General features: G+C 41.8%; 1 protein-coding gene across 5 annotated transcripts in view; it reads right to left on the reverse strand.

The window, feature by feature from the left end:
• Window positions 1-7,803, reverse strand: part of Tenm3 (teneurin transmembrane protein 3) — a 1,721,676-nt gene that overhangs the window by 701,727 nt on the left and 1,012,146 nt on the right. For all 5 annotated transcript variants that reach the window (XM_026786916.1, XM_013352002.2, XM_026786915.1 and 2 more), the window contains exon 5: window positions 4,556-4,636. The gene's annotated coding sequence lies outside the window, so the exon portion shown is untranslated. The remainder of the gene's footprint in view (window positions 1-4,555; window positions 4,637-7,803) is intronic.

Here is a 7,803-nt window from a genome sequence, read left to right on the forward strand (position 1 = left end):
GCTAGTAATCATATCTTCTTACAGCACAATTCCTGTCTAACAACAAAAAAGATTATATTCTAGTTATCGAGAGCTGCGAATGTCTCTACACCAACTCATAACTGATCCTACAAAACTAGAAAAAAAAAAAACAAACCCCAGACTTCCCAATGGTGCTCTTACCATGCTTTGAAATGAGTCTGCCAATTTAGCCCTGTAGGATTAACTAGGTATTTCTATCTTTGAGACAACCTGCCCCTAAACCCATTTTATTCCCCTGTCACTTCCTGTGGCTAAACTGCTATTCACATTTAATTGACTGCTTGAAAATATCCAGTGGGCTAAACATGGATATGATTTTTTTTTTAGATGTGTATGATCATTGTGTGCAGGGGTGTGGGGAGAAAGCTGTGAGGGGTGAGGACAACCTTGGGTGCCATTCCTCAGGTGCCTTTCACCGTCTTCATGATAGTCTCTCCAGGACCTGGGACCTGCCTAGTAGGCTAGCCTGGCTGACAGCTGAGCCCCACGATGCAGCCCCTCTGGTCCTCAGCACTAAGAGGTACAGGTCACGGCACCCAGCTTCTTACAGAGATTTTGGAGATGAGCCTCAGGTCTTTCATGCTTGTTTCGGCTGAACTATCTCCTTGACTGAGGATTTATATATCTATATATCATCATATATAATATACAAAATAGAATATGATACATGATATAGAATATATTATATATATATTTGAACTTCTTTCTTTCATCCCTGTTCTGTCAGAAGCTTTAGTAAAAAAAAAAATCTGTTTCGATCCTTCATTGTTTATTTTTTGATTTTGATAATGGAGACAGAATGCTGCTGTGGCTAGCCAGAGGACAAGTGGAGAGATCACACTAGGAGAGGTCCTATAGAGCTAGACACAAACATAAACAGTCGAAGCCTAAACACTGCCTTGAATTCAGGCCCCTTGAGACTCTCTGACATCCAACCAGAAGCTTCTGGGCACTGCAGCCTTTCACTCCAGTGTCTCGGGCCCAACAAGAAGACGCGAGATCACACCCCTCACACCGGGCTCTGCAACCGCTCCATTCATTCTGAGGATTCAACTAAGCAGCGCGGTGAAAAATTACCGCAGTGTCTCACAGATTTCAAACTTTTCCGTTGCTCCAAATGCTGTGTCTGCAAAATGCCGAAGCATCCGGAGGAAGAGTAAGATCTGCAGTCAGCCATTCTGATGTTTGTTCCCCACAACAACAAACGTCGGACTCCTTACAATCATCGGAATGGCTCCTGATGTTTCCTGACACTGTTAATTTATGCTGCTCCTTTCTTCTCCTCCAGTTCTCTGATTATCCACCAACTAGTGATGGAATCAGCTCAGCATCCCAGGGGAGGGAGGAAGGGAAGGAGGGAGGGAACACTCAGTCTGAGCTCTGTGCAGATATTTTGTATCTCCTTTTCCTTTTGGTCAGCACAGCAGGAAAAACAAAGGACTAGGGTGTGTGTAAGCTGAAGGGTTTATATAGCTGTGCTTCATTTTTATAAAGACATGGGAACAGGTAGCGCTGACTGACTCAATAGGATACCCTGGGCTAAGCTAAGACTTTCGGTAGTTTAGGGTGTCTTTTTAACCCATTTATGAAGGAGTCTGCTTAATATTTTATTTTAGTTTTTCATTTTCCCACTGACTCTTCAACGAGAGCAAGTATCATACCAGAGAAGTCATGTGATTACGCAGTTGCTAGTGTCATTTTTGTCAGACACCATTCTCTGGTTTTGAAATTTGGGAAATGCTCCTGAGTATTGTTCTTTGTGTTCTGTTTGTTTGTCTAGCAGTGTTTTCCGGAGTCCAGGGTGGCCTTAAACTCACCATGTAACTAACCATGGCTCTCCTCAAACTCCTGATCCTCTGTTTCTTCCTCCAAGGTACTGGGATCATCAAGAGACATCATACCTAGCTTGTTTGTGAGGGTTAACAAATTATCTGAGTATCTTTACAAAATATAGAGTATATGAGCATAAAATTCAGGTGTTTTGTTTAAAATAAGGACCTTAAAAATATTTTTCTCAACAGGGTGGTAGTAAAGCATGCCTTTAATCTCAGCGCTCAGGGGAGACAGAGGCAGGTGAATCTCTGAGCCTGAGGCCAGCCTCACAGAGTGACTTCCAGGACACTCAAGGCTACACAGAAAAACTACATAGAATATTTTTTCTCACTGGTCTAAATCAGAGCAGGTGAACGCCAACAAACCTCCTTAATAGAAAGCCTCATTAAGGAAACAAAATCTTTCACAGTTTTCCTCTTTTTAGTTTTTGTTTGTTGCATATATATATATATATATATATATATATATATATATATAATTTGTGCTCTTCCTAGTCTGGACGATGCATTGCTGTTCTGCCTGATCTGGGGAGAGTTTGGAGGTCTGTAGATGCTACCTTTGCCTCCTCCTCACCGGAATATATGCTTATGAGGGTATTTTACAGGCAGCAGCTGAGCTATGCTACAGAACATGAAGTGTTCTCCTTCTATGCACATCTCAGAGGGACACTGAGCTATCCACGTTTATATATTAGTTGCTACCGACTAAATGCTTGCCCTAGAGAACCTCCCAGCGTAGGGAGAGTGGTTTCCATGAAGAGACAAGAGAAGCGTTTGAAGAGAGGGTACTTAAAAAAGGGGGGAGTTGACATATCTTATTAGAGTGGCCTTCGAGGAAAGTGTTTTCTAGGGTGAGCTGCTAGGGACTCGGAGGGGTTTCCCCAACGACAGTCTTCAGAGAACCCAGTATTGTGCTCGTAGGAAAGTTTTCGCTGCAGCTTTCTTGCAGCAAACACACAGGTGCTCACATTCCAGCCTGATGTGTCTGACTCCAGTCAGTAATGAGCGGAGCCAAGCACGTACTTTCTGGAATTCTCTAGGAATGAGAATTTATCGTTTACAATGATAACTTATTCTAAAAATGTCATTTCCTTGATGTCTAGCACAAAACTGTGGTGTCTAAAGGGTCATGTTCAAAGTCTTTGCAAGGATCTTGCAAGAACCTTTATCGAGGATGCATAGGGCAGTAAATTATTAAAATCTACCTTCTATCAACTGTTTTCATGACCGTAAAGACAAAACAAAACAAAACAACATGAAACAAAACCATCACTGTTTCCTAAACTGATATTCTAGGGATGAGAGATACCCCATGTGCAGGAGATGGCACCCAGCACACAGTTTTGATTAACTACCCACCAAGCATATAACAATGACTGTGTGGGCACACAAGGCCACTTAATAAAGGACTCTCTTACTATTTTCTCCAAGACACCCTTAGGGGAAACGTAAAAATCGGTGCCTGGCAGCGAGATTAAAAAGAAACAACAGTAAGCACTGTAATTTTACATAACAAACCCACCATGATTTTATTATTAAAAGAATAATAATAAAAAAACTATCTTGTCCTCTTTCACAGGAGGAAAAGGAAAAGAATTCTTGCTACAACTCATGAATTTATGTCCAATTCACATAGTAAAAAAATGTCTCTTTTTTGGATACAGTTAGTTTAAATCTAGTAACTTGAACACAAAACAATACCACTGACAAAACCATGTTGTCTGTAGTCATAGAGTTTTAAGCTGTGTTCCTTCTACACCTCCGCAGCGATTTTTACATTGAATGGTATAGTATATATGAATTAATAACAAAGAAAAGAAACTGTGCGAGTAACTTATTTTTTTTTTCCAGATAGAATCTTACTGTTCCTGTGTAGTGGCATTTTGCATTGATTCCATAATTTCGAAAACCCTCTGCTTCGTGGGAACTTAATGTTGCATCGTATTTAAAGAAGGAACTGTCAATTGGAAGAAAGCAAGGGGCCTCAGACCTTAACTCATTAAGCCCAATGAGTCAGGGACTTTTGAATGATTTGCTCTGAGAACCTGGCTCTCCTAGAAATTCTCCTATGCACACATCCCGAGCAGAGCGCTTGTGAATTCTATTGCAGCCTCTTGCCAGAAGACACTTCCCATTTTGTGGAAACCCTTCAGAACGTGACTCTAAATGAATCTGCTCCCAAGGTTCAGAAGCTTGAGATTGCGGTTACCATTGAGAAAACACACCGAGTGATATCAAGGAGAGGGGAGAAATATAAGCAAGCACAAGTTGAATTTTCCAAGGTTGCCATGTAAGTGCTTCTCAGAAAGGATTAAGACTTTGCTATGAACAAGATAGCTCCCAAACAACTCACTTCTAAGAGTGGAAAACGTACACACTTGCAGTCCATTGTGCTTGGCCTATTTTACGTTGGTAGCTGATTCGTTTTGAGATTCTGTATTTTAGAATTTCCTCATTCATTTAATCTCTCCCCTCCCCCCCAAAAAAGGACTGTAAAAGCATGACGCTTTTTGAGATTAAAAAAACCCATACAAATCCGACCAATGGCCCTGACACAAACGATTGTGGATGATGAGAACCAGGCTCGGAGGCAGAGAAGTAGGAACAGCTCTGTCAATGTACCTTACTTTGTTACCATAAACAGATTGTGTTCTGTAGGAAGCCTCCCCTCTGGGGACACTCTGGTCCCCAGATCCACTTACCTTCTCTTCTACAAAGAGGGTTTTCTGCTCCTTCACTTTTGCCGAAATTCCAAATCTCTTTGTGTTAGAGGAGGCGTAGATCTGAAATAGAAGACACCGAAAGATGTATACTGGATGGAAGGTTTACTGATATTCTACGTGGAAATTTAAGATTCTACCTTGTCAAAAGTAAAATCTGAGTTATAACAATGAAACAGGAAAAATAGATGACCAGTTATTAAAAAAAAAACACAAAAACAAAACCATGATGGACAGCAAGGGCCTATAACCCCAGCTATTTGGGAGGTAGAGTCAGGAAGATAAATTCAAGGCTAGATGGGGCTTCTCTAGGCAACCCAGTGAGAACTTATTTCAACATTAAATAATATTTCAACATTAAATAGCTGAGTGGCAGAGCCCTTGCCGAGGGAGGTCATGAGGGCCTGGGGTTAGTCTCTCGGGCCATAAAGGAAAAGAAGCTCCCAGAGCTGAGTGAAGCTTGACTTCATACACCCACGTATGCTGTTACTTGGCATTTTCCACAGTTTAGAAGGAAGAATTTTGCATGACTTATTTCCCTTTACGAAAAATGAGGCTGTGAAATTTACCCAAGACATGCCACCTTCCTGTCCTGTTTAAAGCCCTAATTCCAGGTACACAGGAGCAGGATGTGGGTTAGACTAAGAACTGGAGACACCACAGACTACATTTGTGTTCCCAGGAGCCAGGCGTGCATTCGCCACAGCACAAACTCATAGTGCTGACTTTTTGGTAAAGTCAATGAGAAATGAATTGCAGGAACTGCTTATTCTTGCATGCCGTTTAATCATTTTTAAACCATAATCACACTTAAGACAATCCAGTTCCCTGAGTTGCTTGCTTTAATATTTAGCTCCTTGGAGTTGTTTCCATGTGTCAAATAGTGAGTTGAAATCTCTACGTTCCTTTTATTTCCTTCTGTCACCAAGAGCTAAGGACCAGCGAAGCACACAACAGGAACAAACAAGTGAACAATGGGGAGGACTCAAAGTCATAAAGGCAGGGAAGAGGCGACTCTTATTCTCCATTAGAGAAACTTCTTTATGGAGAGGATAGCTTTCTTATGATTTTCATACAAACTCAAAGCAGAGAACTTTGTGGGGCTCATCTCTAATTAGGGACATCTGTATCACACCTCCTTCCTCTCCACCCTGAGGAAACATTACAGAGACCAGGAGGAAAGATTTTAAACAGTGTTGGAGAGATTGATACAAAGTAGTGCATCCCAGACAGGATAGGGCTGTTGCAGGCATGTATCCACAACAGCTGTGGTTGCTTCCACAAGATCTGTATAAGATCAAGCCAACTGCATCCCATCCTGGAAGGCAGGGACTATGAGCTGTACCTGGCTGAGCAGCTTTTGGAAGTTGATAGCTGCTGAGGATGAGTTGTCTCCAAAGGTGTGACACATGGTTGTTTACCTCATGTTCCAGTGGATGATGGCTTTATAGAAATGGCTTATAGAAAAAGAAGAGGAGGATGGGAGAGGAAAGAGAGAAATAATAATAATAATAATAATAATAATAATAATAATAATAATAAGAAGAAGAAGAAGAAGAAGAAGAAGAAGAAGACAAGAAAACAAGAAGTTGGGAGGAGAATCTGACACATCTGGGAGAAGTTGGGAAGGCTGGATGGGTCCAGAGATAATCTGTATACATTATATTTATGTGTGGCTTTGCCAAAGAATACATTTAAAAAAATTAAAAAAAAATAAAAATCACACTTAGATCTGAGTATCCTTGACAATGTAGTTGATGTAATTACCAGAAAAAGAGGAATTAGGAGCAACTACTGTTTTCAGAAAGCAGGCACATTTTTCAAGCACAAGCTGAGACATCAGATTTATGTCTGGTTCATATGTTAGTTAAAAATGTTGAATTATGAGGTTGGGAGTCATAACATGGGTATTGCTCTTTTCATAAAATATTTTTTGTGCACATTTATGTATGAGTTGTATGTGTGAGTTCAGGTGCACATATGCCAGTATAGTATGTGCATGATAAACATTAGACAGCCACAGGTGTTGGCCCTTGCCTTCCAATTTGTTTGAGATTCAGGCTATGTTGTTCCTGTGCTTTGTAAGTCTATGGACTTTCCATTATATGGTAGGGGTACTCAGATTACAAAAGCACACTCCTCCGCCAGAATTTTCCCAGCTTTGCATGAATTCTGGATACGTAAATTCAAGTTCTCACATTTACGTGGCAAACACTTTACCCACTGAGTGACTGTCTCCCCAGCCAAAATGGGTGTAACCCGTCAAGAGATGGGGGAAAAGATGGCTTGCAGTCTGAGGAAATATCTGCCTGAACGGGACTGGGGTGGGGGGGGGAAGGAGACAGTAAAAGAGACATGAAGTAATAAGTCTGGGATGGATGGGAATCAGGGACAAGAAGTCGCTTGGAGATGCTGGAGACAGTATCCAAGAAGGAAGAATTGGTTGACTGTGTCCAACCTTTGAAGAGACGAGAATTGGCAGGAAATCACCGGATCTGACATTCTAGACTATCTCTAACTTCCAACACAACTCTTCTTCAGATGATGGCTGGGAGAAGAGATCACAGAAGAGGAGGAGGAGGAGAAGAAAGAGAAGGAGGAGGTGGTGGTAGTCATCTTATGACCAGAAATGGGGTGGGGGCCAATTACAGAGTAGAGGTAAATATTTTTGTTAGGTAGATGCTAGAGGCTTCTGAGTGGATGTGGATCAGTCAACGTGAGCACACCGCAAAATGGGAACTGAGATCAGCAGCAAGAGACAGGCCACAGAGGGCAGAAGAAGGGGTGGGTAGGATATCAAGAACCAGGGCAGGTAGGAAGTTTGGTTCAGAGAAGAAGAGAAATGTCATTATCGTCGAGGTGGTGGGAAGTTATTTTGAAGGCAAGCCTGGGTAGGGTCAATGACTTGACAAAGTGAGAGGTGTGGAGGAAGCTAAGGAGTGTTCACGCCATGCAGTTAGGAGCTTCAGACACGGGACACAGGAAGTCAGGGGGGAATCCAGGGAGAGCGGACAAAGACCTTTATCCAGAGCTGACTTGGGAATCTTTCATGCTTTTCTCAGGAAGTTCTGTATCAGCCAACAACCGGGAGGATAAAAGATTAGAGTAATCCAAGATGCGGATTTCTTTGAGAAACACAAGAGCATCAAGGAGGCACACAGGACTGCAGAACAGAGCAGGAACCAAGCAAGACTGGGAGGACTGGGCTGCATTACATTTCTTTTTTTTTT

Source organism: Microtus ochrogaster, linkage group LG7_11 (assembly GCF_000317375.1).
Source record: "Microtus ochrogaster isolate Prairie Vole_2 linkage group LG7_11, MicOch1.0, whole genome shotgun sequence".
NCBI classification, from domain to species: Eukaryota; Metazoa; Chordata; class Mammalia; order Rodentia; family Cricetidae; genus Microtus; species Microtus ochrogaster.